We start from the raw sequence: 26,316 nt of genomic DNA on the forward strand, positions 1-26,316 counted from the left end.
GTGTGTGTGAGAGAGAGAGAGAGAGAGAGAGAGAGAGAGAGAGAGAGAGAGAGAGAGAGAGAATCCTGACCAATAAGATTTTGGTCTTATTTAGGACTTCGGTACATGGATTCTGCTACCAACCTGAATGAGCTTGTAAGCAGATTCTTCCAATCAAGACTCTAGATGAGAACATAGCCCAATCAAAACCTTGATTAAAACTTTATGAGATCCTGAGCAAAGGATCTACCTAAGCTATGCCCAGTCTCCACACCCAAGGCAACTTAAAGGTGTTTGGTGTTTGAAGGCACTAGTTTGTGATAATTTGTTATACAGAAAGAGAAAAAAATATATAACTCAATCTATATTACTATAGAATTTATAGTAGAAAATAGTGAAGAAATAAATGGTTATGGAGCATATGCATTCTAAATCTTGACAGTATAAAAAAAAACACAACCAAATAATGTGAAGAACAGGAAATTAAGTCCTCTAATTACTCTCTGTAAGTTCACTCTAAAATACAGGAGAAAGGAAGGCAAAATAAGTAAAAGTGTGATGATTTTCTCATTTTTTTACACTGTGTAGTTGAGAGATACTATCTAGATTTTTCAGAATATATTAGAATCAAGAGACATAGTGTTTAATATAATATATAAAATAATAAAGTTAATCACCAGAAAGATGATATAGACTCTAAACCTTCCAAATCATCAACATGCAGCAAATTTAAAAAACAAAAGAAACATTAAAAACAGAAAGGATAAAGTTAGAGAACAAAGACCAAATAATTGTATCAAGAAATCAGATGAGATGAACTTACCTTTAGAAAGGTAAAGATGTATAGATTGAGTCAAAACACAAATTCCAACCAAATATAATATACAAGAGATTCATCTAAAGATACAATGTAAAAGGATGAAGAAAGATATAACAAATTAATAAAAAGAAAGCTGAAGGAAAGATAATGGTTTAGGAATCAAACAAAGATATAATCTGAATGACTAAAGACATGAAAAAGTTAGTGAATGTACTGAATCTTGTTATCTTCTTGATCCCATGGTTTCCACCTTCGCCTATAATAGAATTCTGCTAACTCAATTAAGTCCTCTTGCATTTCGTATTTTTAATTCCCTTTTCCATTACTTTCAAATATTTTGCCTAATATTTTTAAAATGTAGAATCTCCTTTCTTTACACTGTCACATTTGGTCATTCTTTTCCGTTACTTTGTTATAGTTTAGTGATCTCTTAAAATGTCAAATACCAATTCTCCTTGCTCTCTAAAATCACTAAATACTTCATTATTGCTGAATTTAATGTATTTTTCATAAACCCCATTTTTGGGCAGTATTTTACAACATTGACCACCTTTTGCTTCTTGACATTCCTTTTTTAATTCATGAGATATTGCATTATACTTCTTTCTCTCTACTTTCCTGAATAGTTATTTCATCTCTTTTATTGAAATCTGTTCTTCATCCCACCCATTTTAACAGTATCAGTAAATACCCTGTTTTCAGAAATCTCACTGTTTAAACTCTTCCCTCTAACCATAGCATTAAGTAGGTATATCTTAAGGAGAAACTTCCTCCCAAGGGTCAGATCCATGCTATCAACAGTTTGCTAAAAATCTCCAAACGGAACTCCCACCAATAATTGAAACACAAATTGTCTAAAAGAAGCTGAGAACCTAATCCTCACAGTAAGTTGTAACTCCTGATAACAACCCTCTTTCTGATAATAATGCCACTGTACTCTAGTTTCTCCAGGCTGGAAACCTAATCATCACTTTCAAATTACTGTCAAGCCCTTATGATTATTACATACCTTTAATTTCTGCAAACCTAATAGTTCAGGTTCATGTCATTCATTACTCTTAGACTATGAAATAACCTCCTAATAGATCATTCCACTTTCTACTTTCCTTTTTCTAATTGTATACACTGATTATCAGTTTTATTTTCATAGACTGCAGATCAGTTAACTTAAGTCCCTAATGAAATGCCTGGATAGATTCCTCTGGCCTACCAGTAAAGTCCAAAATTTTCATTCAAGGAATCAAGGCCTTTCCTTAATATAGGTGCAACATAACATTAGTCTTATCTCAGCCTACACTCCTACATATTATCTATGAAATAAACTATAAATTTCAACATTACTCAAACATGCCCTATATTCCTACCTTCATGCATTTTGCCCAGTGCTCACCCTGAGCAAATCCTCCTATAGTCTCTACCTGTTAAACCCTAGTTGAACACTTCAAGATCTTTCCACAGAAGTTATTATTCCTTCCTTCGAATTTGAGAGCATTCTGCTTGTGATTCTCCCTTGGCACTTATAATACATTAGTTTTATTCAATTTAAATCATGCATTCAACAATATTTAATGAACATCTGTTATGAGCCAGGCAATATGTTCAACATTAGATGCTGGGTATACAAGGGTCAATGGGGTCCCACCCTCATAGAACCTGTAATCTAGTGTAGGAGAATATGGTTATTTGAACCTTGCCTTTACCCCACCCTACTCCTGAGAGATTTAAAAATCATTAAAGGCAAGAACTGCAATTCTGAATTTTCCAGAGTACCATCACAGTACTATCAAACAATACAGTGAATGTTTAAATTATAAAAAAAAAAAATTATTACAGTTAAAGACACATTGCCATTAAATACCTCAGTATACTACCCCTCGCTTCCTTGCCACTTTCTGAAGCAGTTCTGGAAGTCCTCTTTCACGAGTGTGTTTAGTTGTGCTGTCGTGGCTGCCTTGATGTCCTGAATCAATTTAAAACGTTTACCCTTCATGGTCATTCTGAGATTGGGGAAGAGCCTGAAGTAACATGGTGCCAGATTCGGTGACTAAGGTGGATGAGGACACACTGTAATGTTTTTATTTGACAGAATTTACCGTATACCAGAAGCAATGTGTGACATGGAGCGTTCTCATGATGAAGGATGATTTACGGCACACTTCAAAACACAACTTCTCTCAACCATAGTTCACATCTGACTGACGGTACCAAACAAGTTGAAACTTGTCACACACTGTTACTAAGGTTCAATGAACCACTTCACATATTGAAGATCCCTGCCTTTCTGTTGGATGGCACTCGGCAGCAGCATCCATTGTATTTTTTATCACACCTCATATTACATTAAATATAAGTGTGTTGAACTGAACTGAAAATATACCTCGTAGAAAGTTATGACCATCATTGCACCAAAACATACATAATGCAGGCTAAGGAATTAGGGGCCCAAAAAACAAGCTGCAGCCTAAAAATCAAATAATTTCTCTTAGGAGAATTTAATATTTTGAATTAAATGATTTAATTCAAAATTGAGTTAAGTGATTCTGCTCAAAAAGGGCAATTATGCAATAACATCTACCCAAGGAAGAACAAGTAGAAAAGAATTTAGAAAAGAAAAGGGAAAATAGATTGTCATTTAAGAAAGTAAAATTTTTTTTAAATAGTATGCTATAGTGATCTAGACCTGGTAAACTGAGCATTCCCTAAAGCGTTGCAAATTCAATGCCAAAGGATATCAAAAAGAATGCTAAAATCCATTCTCCTCCATAGAATAGAGTGGTAACTGAGAAACAGATTGCTTAGCCTACATTTACATATTCCCAAACCTCCTGAATCTTGGGGTGTCCATGTGACCAGCTTTTCCCAATGAAACATATATACAGATGATGCTTGCCACTTGTCAGTCATAAAGTTGTATCTATTAGACAGCTTAGCTTAGCCTAATTAATACACTAGGCACATGACAATATTTTCTTAGAATGGAATTTGATATTGTTTGATATGTAGGTAGCAAATACAAGTGTTTATTTCCAGAACAAACTGACTAAAATGTTATTTCTAAAATGTTATCATTATAGTATCAATTACGACATTTACTATAAGGAAAATACAACATTATAGAAGGTATAAATTTCAAATTTATATGTCATGTAGTAATCTATATTCCATTTTAGAAAAAGTTTATATGGATGTAAAAAAATAAAAAATAATAAAATCTTTTATCTAAGTTAACTTCTACTTTTAGTCTTTTAATACAACAACTTTATAACAATAATCAACTTCAGATCAAAGTTCTCATGACCCTTTAATTGGCTAGCAAGGAAAATAGAGTCAAAAGTCAGAAAATAATTGTCAAAAAGAACCTCCATTTACCCAGAAAAATTATAGGTAATTTAGCCCATACTAAGCAACTGGGTACAAAATGAATTTAAATGTTATATCATGAATTAGGTCATTCTTACAATATATTTCTTCCACCTTTATTTTTAAGACATTTATATCTTAAAAATGGCTCCTGGAAGCACTGACCACATGGATTTTTGCAGTGATAATATACTGATTATATAAATGATATGTAATGATATAATCAGTATTATACATATATTGTAGTTATGATTATATAATCTGTATATTTTTAATATATTTATTACATAAAGTTCTATGTAATTATACTATTTACTGATTATACATTAAACATAGGTCGGTGCTAATTTAAAAATATAAGTTTTCAAAAGATCAAATAGAATCATCCCAGTTATTGTTGATCTTTCCTACAAATGAAACCATTTGAAAATATACAAGTTTCAGAAGTGAATGAATGATAACTGCTAAAAATAAAAGGCAAAATTCAATAAAACAATGAATAATTGCTAGATACTAGTATAAAACTATAACACTAAGAGTTTCCATGTATAAATAAAATAGCCTATTAATTCAGAAAACAAATAGGCTGCAAGCAAAGTATACTAATAAAGAACAATAGCTTCAGAATAGTAATGGTTTGACATAATGACCCTGATATTCTTAATGAATGTTTTTTGCAAAAAATAATTTAAAATAATTGTAAAGATCTACTACCTGAAACAAATATATTTTTAGTATTTTCTATTATAACACCAACCTGTTCCAATTCTTGTATTTCAGCATCCTTGACTTGCAGAATTTCTAAAACTTTTCTGTCTTTAGCTTCAGATTTCTGTTTTTCTCTAGAAACAAAATATATACATTGAGAGTGTATTAGTCATAATTGGTTGCTAATCCTTTAAATTTTCACATCCTGATCATGAGTGTCACTTGAAAATATAGAAAATTAAATTATCTGGGGTTGACAGCCCTTTCCGAATTAATCAGAAACCATATGGCAAGTGACAACAACTTAGAGCTGCTGACAACTAAGACAACTTCATATTCAAAAACAGTTTAGTCTCCAGATTAAGATGCATGATAAAAGTACTTAAAACATATTTAATCTTAATTGAAATAGTCACTGCATAAGTTTAAAATAATAAATAAATATGTTCTTGTTAACAAACTCTTTATATACAGAATTATATTAAGAATAAAATATTTATCATTTTTTTTAAGTAAAAGACTCAAAAGGGAGAGCTATAGATTTACTAACAACCAACATTAAATAAATAAGCGAGAGATATATTGGACACATATTTACATGTTTTAAAAAATTTAAAAATAGGTAAAATAAATAGAAATCTGTACATGAATCACCAAGTATACAGGTAAGGGAGACGGAAAGAACCCTCACTTGTAAAAGAGTGAAATGAAGTGAAAGGCCTTTAGAAGGCACAGAGGGATATTAGAATGCAATCAGAAAAGCATACTACTGCTTGTAAGAGATACATTCAGGTGGTAAAATATTATGTTTAAAAAATTTAGATTTCCAATAAGTTAGCATAATAAGTTCACACTTGAGGCTCTTCTCTATTCTCTACATTTGTAACATGAATAGACACAGAATAAAATAATTAAGGAGACACAGACACATTTCTGAGGATCACCAACTGTACAGAAACATAATGCTGTGAACAGGGATGAAGCTGCTGTCTGCTGTCCACATCCGGATACAGGCTAAGGTGGCAAAGAGCTTGGCTCCTGGCGATAAATGAAAATGAGTATCCAGCTCAATATGTAGACGCATAGCCAGGCTCATTATTTGAAACCAGAGACTGGGGTGGGGCTCCCAACTCATGAAACAGAGCTGGAAAAACTTCCACCCACCCTTACTTGCCTGGAACTAAGGCTTATATGAAAGTCTAGGATAGCAAAACTTTATAGATATAGCATCCCAATCAGAAGCTGAGCCAAAACACCCTATGGCTAGGGTACTAAATATAGCAAATATTCTGTGTCCCTGTTGGCTAAGAGCCCCAAGCTACCAATATAAAATCTATTTCAGGATGGGGGATGAGGTGAAGGTAACCATTTAGCAGTGAGCATAAAATTTCTAGAGAGAAAAAGGCAGTAGACAAGGAGCAGAAGTGAGGAAAGAAGAGGAGGAAGAGAACAATAACAGCAGCCCTCCCACTCAAGATGTGACCACAAACAAAAAGTACAAAACACATGAAGAAAACACACACACACACACACACACACACAAGCACGACATGCACACACTAACTCAATAATCTGAAGCAACCACTATAAACAAAATGAAAATAACAGATCGCACTGAAAGACTTTCAAATTAAGTAAAGATCTTTAAAGACATAAAAAATTACTAAAATTAAAACCAAAACCAAAAATAAAACAGGTGGATCTAAAAGAAATCCATTAAATACCTTGAAAATAAAGTTATAATCACTGAATCAAAAAACAATTAATTGGCCTAAGTTCAAAACTAAATGCAAAACAGGAATTAGTGAACTGGAGGATAGTAATGAGGGACTCATCCAGAACACTGCATAGAAAATGATGAGATTAAAAATACAAAAACAATGTTAAGACATGCAGGTTTCACTAGGGAACTCAAACATATGCCTAAAGAGCTCCAGAGGCAGATAATAGTAGGATGAAAGATACAAAGCATTATCCTTAGAAGGTAACTGCTGAGAATATTTTAGAATTAAATAGAATCCTCAGACTGTAAGAGTACCGATCAGAATACCAAAAAAACAAAAAAAGAAAGGAAAAAACCCTTATCTACACCTTAATTCATCATTCACTCAGCAAGTATTTATTGAGCACTTATATGATAGCCATTGTCCTATGGACTAGGGATACCGCAGTGAACAAAATAAAGCAAGCTGGCTGCCTTCATGGAATAAACATTCTAGTTCATGCATTCTGAAAACAAATGATAAATAAGTGATCACAGTATGTCAACTGGCTATAAATATAATAAGGACAATAAACTAGGGTAACAGAGGAAGGGATATCTAGTCTTGGAAAACTGGAGAGTAAAAGGCAAATTGTTGCTATTATAGGATAATTAACAAACATTATTTTGTATAGGATAATTAACAAATACTTGAGCAGAGACTTAAAGAAAGGAGGTAAGGGTCATGGAGCTCTCAGGGAAAATTTTTCCAGGCCATGGGACCAGTAGCAAGTAGGTAAGAACATAACTGATGTATTCAGAGAACAGCAAAGAAGTAAATGTATATCCCCTCGTATGGACAAGGGCAGAATGGTAGCTGAGGTAGAGAGATCACTGGGAATAAAGTAACACATGGTCTTCTAAGCCTTATGAACATTAGGTCTGACTCAGTAAAACAGGAAGACAGAGGATAGGTTTGAGCAAAGAAATAACATAATACAACTTATTTTATAAGTATCATACTCGCGCTTGGGTTGAGGACATACTTTAGGGGTGGAGGGTAGAAGCAAAGAAACATCTAGGAGGCAACTGCAATACCATGGGTAAGAAATAAAGATGAATTAGACAAGATAGGTGGGTATGGTGGTGTTGAGAAGTGATACAATTCTTGACATTTTGAAGGTACAGCTAACATTAGACATGAGGTGTAAAAAAAAAAAAAGAGAGAAATCAAGAATGTTTCCAAGGCTTTTACTTGAGCAACTGCAAGGATGAAATAGACATTATCTGGATATAGATGACGAAAGTAAGGGACAACAGAATTTGAGATTTGGTCATTTTAAGTTTGAGATGCCTAATAATATTCAAGTCGTTGGTGGATAAACAAGTCTGGAATCAGTCAAGAAGTCAATATAACCTGAAGATATAACCTTAGGAGTCATCCAAATATATCTTAAGACCATAGAGTAGATGGGATCACCTAGGGAGTGATTTTGGATAGAGAGTCTGAGAATTATGTCCTGTGGCACTCCAAAATTTATAGGTTAGTAAGATGGGAATAAAACAGCAAATAATACTAAAAAGGATAAGTAATAATGTAAGAGAAGAATCAAGAGAGAAACAAAGTGAATAAATATTTCTAGAAGAAAGGAATCCAACTGCCAAATGCCGCAAACATGTTAAAGAAGAAGATACAGACTGAGAACTGGCTGCTGGATTTAGCAATATTGAGGTCACTGTTGATTTTGACAAGAGCTGTTTTGGAGAATGATGGGTATGAAAGCCTAATTGGAGCAAGTTCAAGGGAGAAAGGAAAAAAAAACAGAGACAATCAAAACTACTCTTCAGAGGACTTGTGCTGCAGAAAGGAGCAGAGAAACAAAACAGTAGTTCAAGGGAAATGTAAGATCAAAAGAGATTTTTTTTTTTAAGATAGAAGATAAACAGCATGTGTATGTTGACAGAAATAATCCAGGACAATGAGAGATACTGATGATGCATGAGAGAAGGGATAATTGCAGAGTGACACCCTTGGGTCCTTGAGGCTTCAGCATACACAGAAAGAGTTTGTTTGGACTTAGATGAGAGTATAAACAGCTCTTCCACAGAAATAAAAAGAAAAAAATGTGGCTATAGAGTCAGTTATGTTGGTAGATGTGGTTATGGGAAGGAGTACAATTTCTCTGCTAAGAGACTCTATTTTCTTAATGGTATCGGAACCAAGGGTATTGCTGAGAGTTTAGCTGAGCTACTCCACGGTATTGCTGCCTAGGCATCCATTTGGTTTCTCCAAGCAGCCTGCAGGGACCTTAAATCTATTTACACTAGCCCCTCATGCAAGTGCATGCCCTAGATAGCAGCCCATAGGGTCAGTAAATTTTAGTTCCAGACATGATTTCCCTAACAGCCCTTGTGATCAACAGTCTCCACTGTCTTCCAACACCTTTCCCTTATGCACCCCTTAGAGAATACCCACTGTGGGGCTTACCAAAACCCAGCTCCTATGGTTTGAATTGACCAATCCTGCCTTAGCCCCTAAACCCCAAAGCACTCCACCTACAAACGCTAATAAAGGCATATGCCCAGGTCCTGTCTGTGTCTTGCTGTCTGCACTCTGCCTTCCCATGTGGCCCCTTGAGGTATAGCGGATACTTCCTCCAGGACCTGTGAGTAACAAACTTCAATACTTCAGTTTCTCTTGGGGTCTGTTGTTGAGCAATGGCTCAGGATCCAGCACCCCATGCTCTACTTAACAAATGTTAATTTAACAAATTCCTTACATCTATCTATCTATCTATCGTTTGAGAGTAAGAATGGCAAACAAAATGTTAAAAGTTGACAAGAGAGTAAGAATACAATAATCTTCTAGGATACTGGAACAGTAAGTGAGACAGAAAAAAAATAGGATCCTTACCAGGCAGTACTAAGGACCACTGAGGTTAGTGGTTATAATTACATAAGATCAGTCATCATGGTTCAGAGCTTTTCTCTAGCCATGTTCAGCCCTCTTGGTGTAGGCACACAATAGATGGAAAGCTGGAATAAGCCAAGTCTGAAATTTTTCAGACATATTATGACTATTGTTTTTACTGTTCACAGTTTATCCTGCTTTATTATTTTATTTTCTATTTACCAAGCATTAATAGCACAATTAATGCATAATCAAGATCCACTGTCTTCAGCTGGGCTTTCTTTTCGTTTGTGTTTCTTTTATTAATAGTGAAATTAAACATACTTTCAGAAATTGAAATGCCTGTTTTTTTCTAATTTGTTATTGCCTGTCAATGTATCTGCCATTTTATATCTTAGTGTTTTTAATGATTTATAAAACTATTTTACATATTAAAAATACATGCCTTTTCCTTATGATTTGTCACTAATATATAATATGAAATTATCACTTGAATTTTTAATTGACCACTATAAAATGATAAGTATTGCAAAAGATTACTACATCCATTCAAGGTACACGCACCTGGAGAAAAATCATCTCAAATCCCAAAGGGCAGGGCAGGGCATGATGGGGTTTTTACCTGGGGACAAAGACGCAGGTTGAGACAGGCAAGACATGAACTCTGGTCCGAAACTCACTCTTGTAAATCCCTTTCTGGATATACTATGAATCTATTTTTAACCTACCAGGAATTCATTTAACTGACAGGGAGTCTTTCTAATCCATTCTTCCTGTAATGAGCCTAAAATCCCCACTAGTTTCAAAATAAACTCTGGTGGGCCTTTTAAATGAGATAGGGATAAAACTAGAGTTTATGCTACAAAATGCAAACAAAAGCATTATTGCAGTTTCCAAATGAGCTTGTTACCAGGCCGATTATCTCTTATGACACAGGTAGGTACATAACTCACTCGCAGTCTAACCCAGAAGTTCTCATTGTGTAGGTAACCAGAGAAGCATCAGCATCACCTACGAATTTGTTATTAACACACCATCTTCCACCAACCCTGAGAGCAGAAACTCTGAGAGTAGGGCTCAGCAATTTGTGTTTACAATAACAAGGTGCTATGGACTGAATGTTTCTTTCATTTCCATATATTGAAGCTCTAATCCCCAATGTGATGGTATTTGAAGGAGGCGCCTTTGGGAGGTCATGAGGGTTGAGCCCTTATATGAGACACAGGAAAGATGATCTCTCTCTCTCTCTGTCATTGGAGGATACAGCAAGAAGGGAGCTATGTGCAAGAGAACTTGCACAAAAAAATGAAACTTGCAGGTACCTTTATATTAGACTTCCCAACCTCCAGAGAAATAAATGTTGTTGTTTAAGCCACTGAGTCTAAGTTCCAGCAGCCCAAACTGACTAAGCCACAAAGCCTCAAGTGATTCTGATGCACACTAAAATCTGAGTCATTGAAATAACAGTAATTGGCACACTTCTCAATAGACGAGTGATATAAGACTAAAAGTATAGGTCATAAATGGAATGTAAAACTTCAAATAGATATACATTATAACTAAGAAACTCCAAAATTGAATACATGTTACAGTTTCAAAATTGAAAAAAAAAATCACAATTCAAAATCTACTAGAGATTTGCCTAGCAGCTCCTCCTGGTGGTATAGGATATCTGATATTTTCATAACAGGAAAATGCTCCCAAGGGAGAACAGTGCTACAATATGAATACAATATTTTTTACTTAGAATAAAAGTTGTTTCAAGTTTAAAACATCACCAAACTATCTGGTCAATTCACTTAATATATATTCTATGGATTTACAAGACATAAAAAAGGATTCCTAAAAAAAAGAGACACTGTCAAGAAGTTGATGATGATCAATGACTGAGACAAACTCCTGTTTAGCTAATTAGAACCACTGATGTGCAATAATGATGTGAGCTAAGAATATTTGCAGACTTCTTTAGGATGAAAAATGAAGTGAAGAGAGGCTGTCAAATTTGTACAAGTTTAAAGCACCAATCACCTTTCCCAAGAGTACTACCCATTTAAACATTTAACATTACTGTACTTAGCCACATGAATTACCACACTTTTTGCCATTTCTCTAAACTCAAGAATTTGAGAAATTATTCTAAATCATTAAGAATCAAATTTTATTGTTATAGACTATGTCATATATTATACAATATGACAGGATTATATTTTCTGGGTTTGAGCCCATTTTTAATGAGATGTCAGAAATGAAATATTAGAATCGAAAAGACACATTTAACTATGAATGAGGCAACAATATTGGTCTGAATTAGAAAACAAAATAAAAAGCAAAACTTATTGCCATTGGTTATTAACAGATAGATAACAATATTGCACAAAATAAACCTAGTTGCATTAATGTTTTCTTTCATTTGAGTACACAATCTATTAAAATGTAGATTTTATACTTATTAATCGCTTTTCATTTAAATGCATTCTTGATTTCTAGTAAACAGTAAGATTTAAAACAGTATGACTGATAAAAGTAGAAGTTTAGGAAAATAAAAATTACACCATTATCAAATTATTTATCCTTTTATTCACAAACTTTTATAACTATTTTCCTATTTTGAATATGTATAACAAATACATAATGAATAATAAAAAAAGAAAACATGAAAAAGAATAATTTAAAAACTTAGAAAATATTTTTTAAATACATTACTACATGGTAAAAATAGCTATTGAAACAAAAATTGTGAATAAAAATACATTACTGAATATAAATAAAATAATATAAAATAAATAAAACCTTTGCTATACAATATTTTAAAGGTCCAAGTATAGTTAAAATGTCTATTTTGCTTTAAGATCAGCAACTAATTTTCAATGCATAATAAAAAATTTCTAACCATTAAATTTTATTTTTCAATGTAAAATATATGTTCAAATTATAGGTGAAAGCGAAATCTTGTACTTAAAGAGTCAGACTGACACATGAACAATGACTTATTTTTTTCTTCTTGTTCAGTTAGGTAGTTCCAAACTAGACCAAAGAGAATCAGGCTACATCTGAATCTGAATTTCTAAATTATGGTGCATAGATAAACTCTTTAAAAGAAAGTAATCATTCATGAAACAAAACAGTTGAGATTTAATAGATTACTGAATAATGTACCTTTGTTTCAGGTATCTTATTCATTAAACATCATTTATAAATATACAGAGTTGAAACTCAAAACAAAACCTCCTCTGATTTATAGTCAGAAATTCAGTAACTTCAGTTGCTGATTTTCTTGTTTCTCCTCTTGTAACTACATATCCAGATATTTCTGCATATACTCAACATTATCTAAAATATCCCTAAGAGTTGGGAAAGATCGAGTATTGTATGTCTTTTTAATAATTGTGCAAATATTTTTCACCCAGAATCTAGAAGTCTCTTACAGTGTTCAAAAATATCAGCACTTCAGAACAGACTGTTTTAGCATCTGCACATCACTAGGGCTGCCCCCAAGGATTTTTAAATGATGCCTGCCTGTGCTGAATAAAGTGCTAACTTGCACCTTGCATTTCAAACTGTGTCCTGAGCAGCCATCCAGTTGGTACAACACCAGCTGAATTCCCACAGGCCACTGTTCACTCAGGCTTGACTGCAATTATCATGTCAATATTTTGTGCTCCAATATGCAGATATGCATACATGCAAGCTGCATAATACTTCCTTCTCTATGGAATGTTGACTTATGTTCAATGTTCTGGGAATTTTTAATGAAACCAGAGATAAACTTTCATTAAATGAAGACAATCACAAAAATTTTACCTTAAAAACAAAAATTGTATTTCTGTGTTCCTACTGCAATGCCATATCAAGGCTGAAATTTCTTTAAGTAACTAAGCTTTACTACAATTTCACTATTTTTTAATTTAAAGGTCTTCACTAAAGTGAAAAGACTATTTGTCAAGCTTCTTTCATCTATACAGTAAGAGTTCAAATGTGTTTCTCCATAACTTCATTGCATGTTCTTTCATCTTAAACAGTGGAGTGCTTCCAATTAAACACCTTTCTATTAGTTTCTTTGACCATCTTCTCATTCATCCACATCTCTGCCTAGGCATCTATGGTCGTGGCAACAGGAAAAACGCTCAGCAAAAATATATTTATACACTGTGTGGAGCTGCCTAGCAGCACTGCTGCCAGATGGAAGAGTTCTGGCAGCTACACTTCTGGGGTCTCCAACCAGCCATGCTACTACCATGCTCAAAAATGCAACCCTTTCTCAGGCTGCGTTGGCTTAATACACATGGGACAGCGTACAACCATAGAGCAGCTGTACAACCCATGTGTTTAGGAGTAGAATGGAGCAGGAGGGAGGTTTTCCCAGTGATGAGAATGTATAATATAACCTTATAACAACAGCCTGCTTATTAAGCATCTAAACTTGAACTATAAACTTAATTATGAGATAATCTCTCATCCTCTATGTGATTTAATCTTTAAATACAAGTATTTCAAAGACATGACATGCCTATCCTAAATGAACATGCAATAAATACTAAAAATGATCTTGCCTTTTTATTCCTTTTTATGGTTCTCATTTTCCAAAATTGAGTTGTCAAGTCCAGACTGGAGAGGGAAGGGGGGGGGGCGGTGGTGTGGGACTGAGGGGAAGTGAGCGAGAGAGAGAGAAACCACTGAAAACAGGCGAGTGAGTACCAGGAAAAAGTATTGAGAAGACTATCAGAAAGTAAGTACAGAATGTTAAAAAGAAAGCAAAGATATTTTCAAGATTTATACAAACGTAAGGTGTTTAGAAGTAAAAACAAATAGGAAAATAAAGCAATTTGTGTGTAGGCTTCATTTGAAAATATATGTATGAAAAAGTAAAAGGTATTAATATTGGTAAACCGTGAACATCTTTAATTTGAAATTTAGATATATTTCTAATTTGAGTATTCAAATTCAAGCACAATACACATTATTTTAAGGACAGGTAAACTGCAAATAAAAATAATAGTATCAAAAGGCTGAGAGTTACTTTTGGAAGTCTATTATTTAGAAGATACTAATTGGCTTTTCTTTCTCAAGATTACAAAAACAAATTGAAAAGGAACTTACTATAACATGCGATAATGATGATGAGTCAGTATGCACAAAGCACTAAGAACTGTGTATCACCTACAGAAAAACTCGATAAATATCAGCTATTATAGTTATTCTATGCTGTATTAAACCATAAACACATGAAATTGCAAATATCCTTATCATAATATTACACAAAATGATATTTTCCACATAGTTCAGAATATACTTCCTTATAAAATACACCCTTTAAAAAAATCATTTTGAGTCATAGCACAGTTTAGTATACAGTCCAGTGGGCAGATATCTTTAAGTAGCAGCCAGGACTATCCTTACTCCATTACAAGACCATAATTGACACTATGAAACCCAATAACAGCACAGATAGTCTTAATTATTTTCCCTGCTATATCTTCATAATAAAATTCATCTTTTACTTTTCCATTTACCCACACTAACTTTTAAACTAATAATGTACTTAATTGTATCCCATTTAATATCATGTTTAATATTTTATTTACTCACTACTTCTCTTGGTATTCCAAATTATTTGTAAACATGGTACCCAAAAACAATTTATTCAATAATTTTTCTATGAAGCTTCTCCTGTAAACAATTTTTCATCAAGAAACATGTAAAATTTTCCTTTATTTCACCATTGTTAAATCAGTTTTTGCTAATCAAGAGAAATACAAAATGATTCTCTGTCTTGAAGTAGAAAAATTGGGACCACTAACCATGCCAGAAAAAACTGTAATGAACATTAGAAGAGAATGAATTAATTCAGGTACCCAGAATGTGTACCAAGGCTCCCAGAGGTGCTATAGTGAACACACAGGGGCACTGTGCAGTATTTTAAATGTCTGAAGGAAACAAAGCAATGCTTGACATCTGTTGGACACTGCACAGACTTCTAGCAAGAGGTAGTTCAGAGTTTCAATGTCAGACTGCACTACATTCTTTTCATGGCATCATATATTTATGAAGTTGGGTGATAAAAATAAAGTTGAGAGCAAAAAGCAATGAAGGTGGCAGTATCTAATCTGATTTCAAACTGTAAGAAGTTGTCTAGTATCCAACAATATCACACATCCTACAGCAAAAAATTCAGATTATTAAAGGAGAAATTAAAATATTTTTCTTTTAATTTATATGTATTTTTCTAATGGCCATTAAGTTGTTAAAACAATACTTAATCAATGGAACACTCATGTAATTCTCTTTAACATCAAGTACCATGAAAATACGAGTATTACTGAGATACTAAAGGCACTACAAATTGAGAACATTTGGAACCTATGAGTTAATCTTTAAAGAAAACAGATCCATTATTTAAATTACTAAAGATAATCATGTGTGAATAGTTATTAATTATAACTCATAGAGTAAAGGAGATCTTTACTAAAAAGTCTCTTAACTCTCTGGTAGTAGTTCTTAATTGCTGTTTAACTACAACCCCACTCAGTATCACTCAACTTTAATATCATTTCATCCTACACCATCCTTAGCATTTCAGCAGGCTCATGTATTCCTCTTCAAGTCTAAAACTGAAGGAGTGTAAGAATATAACAATTCAGGTAATGAGAAATAAATCATATAATCTCAAGGTGATAGATATTTTGGCACAGATTTTTAACCACTAAGAATTTCAGGATACAAACATCTTTACCTGTATCAGTCAATTAACTTTATCATCAGAGGGTTATTTGAAACTCTGAATATAACAACAAAAACATTTGTTGAATTTTTTATATTGGTACATTAATGAAAAATTTTCATTTGGTGTGAATGAAATTAAACTCATTAAATTAGAAAAAAATCTGTCTTGGCGTAATTTCAACTTAATATTAAGTTACTACCTGTTCACAATGCATGATATGGTTTAAACTGTCTGAAAGTTCTGGATCATTTCTCAGCATATAAGCTGAATTAACTTCTACTTCCAGCCATAGAGAAGAACAGGGACCAGATTTACCCTGCTGCCTTAAACAACTTGAAAATTATACAACACACAAAATATTTTCAGACACTGGACACAAGTAGCAAAGGACTGTGGTCCCTGCAGGAAGGAAACCAATGAGGTAGGCTGTATGACTGCTGCAGCTTACTATCTAACAGCAGTCTTCAAGCTAAAATGAAGAAACAGGAAATCCAAACAGAGCTTAGGATCGCATTAAGTTGAGTAGTCACAGACTGGGGTTGAAGAAAGCCATGGTACATAGAATTTGTGAGGCAAATTACTGGAAGATGGAGCGCACTGAGAGCAAGTTTCAGAGCGCTCCAGAGGACTCCTCTTTGCCTGAAAATTGATCTGTCCATGCCTGAGAGAAAAGTACTCCAGGCAAGGGAGAGAATCATTGGAAAGCAGAAGACTGAAAAATGTCTAGTGGCCACACAGAGGGATGAAAATAGTTCATGTTCCCATCAGTGAGAGTGGAAAGACCATGCAATATACACATAGAGTACATAAAGTACAGACCCCAAAAGGATCATGCCTGAATAGTGGGACTAAATTCACTCTAGACAGAAGGAATGGCAACCCTAGATCTATGCTAACAAAGTCTCAAAAACATCAAACTGATCCACAAGTAATATAACAGCATGCATGAACAAAGTCCAATATTCTTTACAGGAATACGACAAAAATCAAGCACTTAATAGCATAAATATCACAATGTCCAGAAGCTAATAAAAAATTATCAGGCATGCAAAGAAGTAAAAAGATATAATCCCTAGTATGAAGAAATGTCAATGACTCAGATAATGGATTTAGGGAATTCAAGGACCTCAAAATGACTTTTAAAAATATTAAATACATAGTTAAGAATTTAAAGGAAAACAGAAATTTAATGAATAAAAATGGAAGGTTTTTTGTTGTTTTTTTAAAAGCAAAAGAACCTCTAGATGTGAAAAATATCTGAAATGAAAAATACACTAGAAGGGATTGACAGCAGATTAGCAATGCAAAGGAAAATATCATAAAACTTGAACCATATGATAGAAATTAATCAATACAGAGCTGAAGAATTTTCTTACCAAAATATAAGATTCTTTAGCTGAACTACTCAGTATCATAGCATTTTTCAAACAATATTTTCTAGATAATATTATGTTCCTCTGGATAATTAACAATTCTCACCAGTGAAAAGAATCATTTAAAAGGAATGTCAAATAAAAAAGACTGTAGGCTTTTCTGGAGACTACAGATGCATTCACTGTAAATATAAAAGTCATAATTTTGAAAAATTAATCAGTTTTCACTTCAATATGAAAAATATGCTCTGTAATACATGCCCTCATGGTAGAACCGAATTAATCTTCAGCATTTCTCAAAGAAACACAAATAAGGAATCTACACAAGTGATAACTGTCTTGATGTCTTTTTCTCTCTGACAACCACTAAAGGGACTTTGTATTTTAAAGTAATAATTGTTCAGCACTCTTTTTAAAAAGCTACAAATTCTTTATTTAAAATTGACATTAAGTGACATCAGCAAGATAGTGGAATAGGAGATTTCAGCCCTCATCTGCAAACAGAAACACAAATTTTAATAACCATCCAGAGATGAGAGTATCTTTGTAGGAGGCCAGGAATCCAACAAACAAGCCCAGCACCCTGCTGAAGAAAAAATCTGAGTATAGACACAATGAAGAAGGTCAGAACATTTTCAACTTACCAATGGCACTCCTCCCTAATGTGGCAAAGCTCTGTGCCAAGAGAGACCTCCTTGGCCCATGATTTCTCCCAGGGGAGAAAGTGAGAGCATACTGAATGTCAGGTTTCCCCAGCCATGTGAGATGCTACCCAAGGAATCCATTTCTTTCTCACCCCACCCAGAACACTAAGAGGATCAACATAGTTGAATAGTTTGGGGTCAAAGAGAAGTAGGAAACAGGGCTTATAGTACTGGAATGTGCAACTCAACAAAAGACCACATATTTGACTAATGACTTCCGGGACTCTACAAAGAAGTCCACCCATGAACCTTGTGGGGGACATCAGCTGTGGAACCCCTCAACTAGCCTGTGCACATCCCCAGCACTCCCTGCATTCCTCTAAACCCAGAGATAGCACTCTACAAGCTCCCCCACAAATGATGTACAAGCCTCTGTTAAATCATGCAGGAGACAGCCAGCTCGACTCTGCTGGATTGTGAGAAAGTCCATAACCTTGAACACTTCAGAACACTGACTTAGGGAAAATAAACAGAGGCTCTCAGCAGCTAGACTGGCTTTACAGGATCAATAGAAGACATGCAATTCTAACAATTCTCCCTCAAGGTAGAACAAGAGGAGTGGAGTGTGGGGCATCCATAGAAAAGGTCGGAGAGACTCCCAGAACCCTTAACCAGGCTGACTGGAAAAGATCTTTCTCTTCCAAAGCCCATCAATAAACAATGAAGGAGGTGACTGCTTCTTCAAATATGATCACAGCAACAGAAGGCTTTAAGGAACAAGTAAATCAAGAAAACATGATACAACCAAAGGTACACAATAATTTTCGAGGAAACAACCCCAAAGAAATAAATATTGATTAACTGCCTGCCAAATAAATCAAAATAATTATTTTGAAGAATCTCAGTGAGCTACAAGAGCACACAGATAGACAACTGAACAAAATTAGAAAAATAATACATGAAAAAAATGAGAGCTTCAACAAAAGAGATATAACACATAAAAAAGAATCAAATTAAATTCTGGAGAAGAAGAACAAAATGAATAAAATGAAATCTGCAATACTTAACAGCACAATCAATCAAGCTAAAAAAAGAATCTGTGAACTTTAAGACATGTTATTTGAATTATCCAGTAATGAGAAAAAAGAAAAAAGGAATAAAAAAGAATAAAGAAAGCATATGGAATATATGGAATATCATAAACAAAAAATATTTACACATCATGGAAGTCCTAAAGCAGAAAAAAAAGAGAAAAGGGGGCCAGTCAAGTGGCGCATTGGTTAAGAGCTGGCTTGGGACGCCAGCTCTAAGCAGCAGGGCCCCAGTTCGGATCCCACATGAGGGCCAGTGACACTGCCCTCTAGATGGTGAACAACAGCTCTACTTGGAGCTGGGTTGTCATGAGTTGCCGGCGACGGCATAGGCTACAGCCCCTGCTGAAGTGGGCTGCCATAAGCTACTATGAGTGACCAGCAGCTGGCGTGAGTGGCCAGCAGCTGGTATGAGCTGCCAAGAGCCGCCATGAGTGGCGGTCCAGAGGCCGGCAACCAATCTGCTTCACCCGGGAAGAGCGCAATGATAATACCAACATGGGCCAGTGAAGCAACGTCCTCTACAACTAGACTGAAGAAAAAAAAGACAGCAACTTGTCTGTTCCCCTCCCCCAATTCCCCAATAAAACCTAAAAAAAAAAAAAGAGAGAGAGAAAAGGGGGCAAAACGTTTAAAGAAATAATAGGTGAAAACTTCCCAAATCATAGAAGGAATATGGAAATCCAGATCATGAAGCTGATAATACCCAAACAGGATCACAGAGAGACACATTATAATATCAAAGTACCCAAAGATCAAAGACAAACATAGAATTTGAAAGCAACAAAAGAAAAGTGGCTCATAAGAGCAACATAAGGTTATCAGTGCATGTTTAATCAGAAATCTCCCAGGCCAGGTAAAAACTAGAAAGATATATTCAAAGTGCCAAAAGAGAAAAAACTGCCAAACAAAATCATTAAATCTAGCAAAACTGTCCATCAGATATAATGGACATAAAGACCTTCTCAAACAAACAAAAATTAAGGGGATTCATCACAATTATATCTGCCTTATGAAAAGTGCTAAAGGTAGTTCTTCAAGTTGGAACAAAAAGGACGCTAACATGAAAACACATGAAATTATAAAACACACTGGTAAAGTTGAAAATAGTCGAATTCAGAATACTCTAATACTGGTGATACTAAGTTACTTTTAATTGTAGTAACAAGTTAAAAGACAAAACTATTAATAATAAATATAGATACAACAATTTGTTAACAGACACAATACAAAAAGATGCAAAGTGTGACATCAATAAAATAAACTGGGGGTGGGGAGGAAGTGAAATAAAAGTACACAGTTTTTGTATGAGACTGAAGTTAAGTTCTTATCAGCCTAAAGCAGACTGTTGTTATTAATAGCATGTTTTATGTAAGCCTCATGGTAACAACTAAACAAACAAACAAACAAACAAAAAAATACAGTAAGGGGCCGGCCGAGTGGCTCAGTTGGTTAAGAGCTCGCTTAAGAGTTTGAGCTCTGAGCAGCAGCAGTTCGAGTCCCGGCCCGAGCTGAGCAGCCACTGAGCTCCCAACAGGTGGCAGGATGGCTCAACTTAAAAAAATAAAAAAAACTGTAGTAGATACACAAAAAATAAAGAGCAAACTATCAAAGCATATGACTACTAGAATATCATTTAATTAAAAAAAAATCAGCAAGAGAGCAGGAGAGCAGGAAAGGAACAAAAAAAAAGGCAGAAAAAAATTAGTAAGATAGCAGTAGTAAGTCTTTAACTATCAAAAACAAAACAAAACAGAATTTTTGATCAAGATGGTGGAGTAGGTAAAGTCATCATTGAGATTCACCTGAAGTCTAGCTGAACAAAAGTCCTACAATAAAAAATATACAAAAGCCAAGTCGAGACTGGTGAAGGGGCAGACATACAGAACGGGCTGCTCCCACACCCACATACGGCATTTAAAAATCAGAACCTTGACAGTGGAGGTACCCCAAAGAGGAGTGAGTGGTCCCGCTCCACACCAGGCTCACCAGCCCAGGGCTACAGTGCTGGAAACTCTTAGATGTGAAAACCAGCAGAGATTGTGGTTGAGTGAGATGGCGCTCCTCTTCAATGGTCCACCCATGGACATATTAGCTAACGAACTAAGTCTGAGCTCCAGCAATAGAGCAGCAGCTTGAAAGGCACCACAGACAGATGGGGAGGAACTGAATAGTCTGGCTTCAGGGTAAGGGCTGGAGGGGCAGCTTTCCTCCAGATAAAAGTGTTGGAAGAAGTCATCGTTTCATTGTTCCTTTGTTCCATACCAACCCCATCCTAGAGTGCAGGCTGAGGTGAGTGCCATGTCTGAGTCTCCATCAGCACAGCAAACATCTTTTGCCCTACCCTGGTGATTCCCTGAGACCTTGCCCCACCCAATTTGTGAGCCCACCCAAGCCATTTCCAGTGGCTTTTACATACAAATGGCCTGTCTTAGCTCATACTGCAGACTTTCCTAAAATCTCTCAAAGGTTCACAAAACTCAAACAAGTAGCATCTGGCCTTGGCATGCCTCATACCTCTTGCTAAGCAGCCCCAAACCCCAAACCAGTGACAGCCAGTCCCCATGTGTAGTTTATACTCTCCTAGGCACCTCCAAGACCAGCACCGGTGGCGAACATCTGCAAATTCCTTTGTGGTTCATGCCAGGTGGACCCAGGCAGCTGAGCTTGGCCTGAAGTGGGGCCTCTCCCATGAGGCCCTGGAGTTGGCACACCCGTTGGCTAGCTTCAAACTGAGCCAGAACACTAACCAGTTGCCTCCATGGACTACAAACCCAAAAAGCAGACTGGGCAGGCACCAGAGCCATACTAAAGTGAATCCTGTTCCATAGGGTCAGGCCCTGCACAAGAGCTCCTCCACTGTAGTCAAGGCCAGTCCTTATAATCAATCAGCCTGAGGTTCAATACCTCCTACTGACCAGCAACCAAGGCTCAACTACAAGGAGGAAAAACACAACCCACATAAGGGAGACACCTGGAGCACCCGCCACTGGGCTGACAGGACACCTACTACATAAGGCCACTACTATAACCAGGAGACATAGCAGCCCTACCTAATGCATACAAGTAAACACAGGGAAACAGCCAAAATGGGAAGACAAAGAAACATGTCCCAAATGAAAGAACAGAACAAAGCTCCAGAAAAAGAACTAAACAAAATAGAGACAAGTAATCTTACAAACGCAGAGTTCAAAACACTGGTTATAAAGATGCTCAATGATCTCAGGGAGAACTTCAACAAAGAGATAGGAAACATAAAAATGGAGATAGAAAACATTAAAAAGAACCCATCAGAAATAAAGAATACAATAATGGAAATAAAGAATGCATTACAGGGATACAACAGTAGATTAGATGAAGCAGAGGATTAAATGAGTGATATAGAAGATAAGGTAGCAGAAAACACCCAATCAGAACAGCAAAAAGAAGAAAGAATCCAAAAAATTTAGGAGAGTTTAAAGGGACTCTGGGTCAGCATCAAGCACCGCAACATTTGCATTATAGGGGTACCAGAAGGAGAAGACAGAGAGCAAGGAATTGAAAACCTATTTGAAGAAATAATGACAGAAAACTTCCCTAACCTGCAAAGGAAACAGATATAAAAGCCCAGGAGCAGAGAGTCCCAAACAAGATGAACCCAAAGAAGCCAACACCAAGATATATAAAAGCAGCAAGAGGAAAAGCAGTTAGTTACCTACAAGGGAACTACCATAAAATTGTCAGCTGATTTCTCAATAGAAACTTTGCAGGACAGAAGGGATTGGCAGGAAATATTGAAAGTGATGCAAAGCAAGGACCTACAACTAAGATTACTCTCCCCAGCAAAACTATCATTTAGAATTGAAGGACAGATAAAGAGATTCTCAGACAAGAAAAAGCTAAAGGAGTACATCACCACCAAACCAGTATTACAAGGAATCTAAGAGGAACTTCTTTAAGATGAAAAATAAATAAATAAAATAAAAAATATGAATAACAAAATGGCAATAATTACATACCTATCAAAAATTACTTTCAATGGAAATGGATTAAATACTCCAATCAAAAGATAAGGGGGCTGAATGAATAAGAAAAACAAGATCCTTACGTACACTGCCTACAAGAGACGCACTTCAGATTGAAAGAAACACACTGTCTGAAAGTAAAAGAATGGAAAAAGATATTTCATGAAAATGGAAACAGACAAACAAACAAACAAAAAGCTGGAGTAGCAATACTTATACCATACAAAGTAGACTTTAAAATAAAGACTATATCAAGAGATAGAAGGAATTAGTAATCCCACTTCTGGGTATTTAATCAAACAAACCCAAAATGCTACTTCAAGGGGATATGTTCATCCATATATTCATTGCAGCATAGTTTACGTAAGCCAAAATATGAAGACAGCCTGGGTGTCCCTAAATGGATGAATGGATAAAGAAGAGGTGGTACATATATACAATGGAATATTACTAGGCCATAAAAAAAGGAAATCTTGCCATCTGCGATGAGAACTGGAGGGTAGTTTGCTAAGCATAATAAGTCAGATAGTGAAAGACAAATGTCACATGATTTCAATTATAAGTGGAATCTGAAGAACAAAATAAACAAACAAGCAAAACAGAAATAAACTCATAGATATGGTGAACATTTTGATCGTTGCCAGATGGAAACAGGGTTGGGGATGGGTGAAAAGGAGAAAGGACTAAGAAGTACAAATTGGTTGTTACACAATAGTCATGGGGATGTAGGGAGTAACATAAGGAATACTGTCAATAGTATTGTAATAACTGTGTATGGTGTCAGATGGGTACTAGATATATTAAGGTGATATATGGGAGGGGATTGGGGGCAGGATGACAAAGGTGAAGAGATTAAGAAATACAAATTGGTAGTTACGAAATAGTCATGGGGATGTAAAGTATAGGGAATATAATCAATAATACGGTGACAACTATGTATCGTGCCAGGTGGTACTAGTTAGGGGGATCAGTTCCTAAATTATATAAATGTCTAACCACTATGCTATACACTAAATTAATATAAAATCTCTAATTGAAAATTTTAAAAGGGGGAAGGGAAGATCAATAATATTGTGATAGCATGGTACAGTGTCAGATGATTGCCAGACTTATCATGGTGATCACTTCTTTAGCACAGGGAATATAATCAATAATGTGGTAATAACACTGTATAGTGCTAGGTGGGTACTACTGTATAACTATGATGCACACCTGAAACTAAAATCATATGGTATGTTAGTTATATTTTAATAAAAATCTTTTTTAAAGGTATCACTTCCATATACTAACAATGAAAATCTGAAAAAGAAAGAAAACAACACCATTCACAACAGCATCAAAAACAATCAAGTACTTAGGAATAAATTTAAACAAGGAGGTGAAAGACCTGTACACTGAAAACAATAAGACATTGTAGAAAGAAAACTGAAGGCACAAAAAAAAATAATAATGGGAAGATATCATGTGTTCATGGAGCAAAAGAATATTATTAAAATGTCCATACTAATGGAGATAAGACGTATACTGAAGAAAAAAAAACTACTGTATACATGACACTTTCTTTTACATAAACTTAATGGTAACCACTCAAAAAATCCAGAACTGAGACATATAACATAAAGAAGAAGAAACAGAGGGGGAAAAAAATCATAGAATACCACCACATTAAAATAACAGACAGCAACAAAAAGACAAATGGAGACATCGAGATACCAGAAAACAAGAGATAGAATGACTATAGAAAAATCCTCATGTATCAATAGTCACCCTAAATGTAAATGCAAAAAAGCATAGGTACTAAACTTATGGACCTTGGGTTCAAAGAAGCTTTTATGAATTTGACCGCAAAGGCAAGGGAAGTAAAAGCAAAAATAAATGAATGGAATATATCGAACTAAAAAGATTCTGCACAGCAAAAGAAACCATCAACAAAACAAAGAGGAGCCAACTGAATGGGAGAAGATATTTGCAACAATGGCTCTAATAAGGGGCTAATATCCAAAATGTATGAAGAACTTCTACAACTCAACAACAAAAAAACAAACAATCCAATAAAAAATGGGCAGAGGACCTAAACAGACACATCTCCCAAGACACACAAACCACCAACAGATATATGAAAAATGCTCAACTTCACTAGCTATTAGGGAAATGCAAATCAAAATCATAATGAGGCATCACCTCACACCTGTTAGAATGGCTATTATCAACAAGACAAGTAATAACAAGTGTTGGAGAGGCTGTGGAGAAAAAGGAACGCTCATACACTGTTGGTGGGAATGTAGATCGGTGCAGCTGCTATGGAAGGCAGTGTGGAGGTTCCTCAAAAAATTAAGAATCGAATTACATATGACCCAGCAATCCCTCTCCTGGGTCTTCTTATACATTTTTGCACACAAATTATTTCATGATAAAAAACACATAAAGCTGGAGAGGATGCCATGAAGTGGGTCTTCTCATATACTGCTGCTGGTACATATTATACAGGTTTTTAAAGTTTCAAATCTTGAATTCAAGATTTTCAAGTAAAGATTTTTGTTCAAATATATTCACCACTGCAATATTTCTAACAGTGAAAAACTGACTATAAATATCAAACAATAGGTAAGGGATTGAATAAATTATGGTATATCCATAAAATGAAACATTATACACATATTGAAAAATAAAGCTTTCAAAGCAGAGAAAAAAATAAGAAAATGATGTTGGTAATGCAATGCAAAAACATAATCCAATTTTTGCAGGAAAAATACTGGGAGAAAATGCATCAAATACTACAAAAATTTTCAATAGGTGGTAGTCGATGAATGATTATTTTCTCTTTCTTTCTCAAATTTTCTATAATGACCACATATTACTTCATTAAAAAAATTTTTTTAACCCTCTCATTTGCTTATCATTAAGAACATGAGGGGGCCGGCTGAGTGGCGCATTGGTTAAGAGCTGGCTTGGGACGCCAGAGGGCCCCGGTTCGGATCCCACATATGAGGGCCAGTGACACCG

The 26,316-nt window shown here is 35.1% G+C and overlaps 1 protein-coding gene across 1 annotated transcript in view; it reads right to left on the bottom strand.

Annotated features, from left to right (window-relative positions):
• The window catches only part of CNTLN (centlein), a 276,595-nt gene that overhangs the window by 219,456 nt on the left and 30,823 nt on the right, over positions 1-26,316 (bottom strand). Inside the window, exon 2 of the mRNA XM_019659078.1 lies at positions 4,917-5,001. The gene's annotated coding sequence lies outside the window, so the exon portion shown is untranslated. The remainder of the gene's footprint in view (positions 1-4,916; positions 5,002-26,316) is intronic.

The sequence above is a fragment of the Hipposideros armiger genome, unplaced genomic scaffold (genome assembly GCF_001890085.2).
Source record: "Hipposideros armiger isolate ML-2016 unplaced genomic scaffold, ASM189008v1 scaffold_294, whole genome shotgun sequence".
NCBI lineage: Eukaryota > Metazoa > Chordata > Mammalia > Chiroptera > Hipposideridae > Hipposideros > Hipposideros armiger.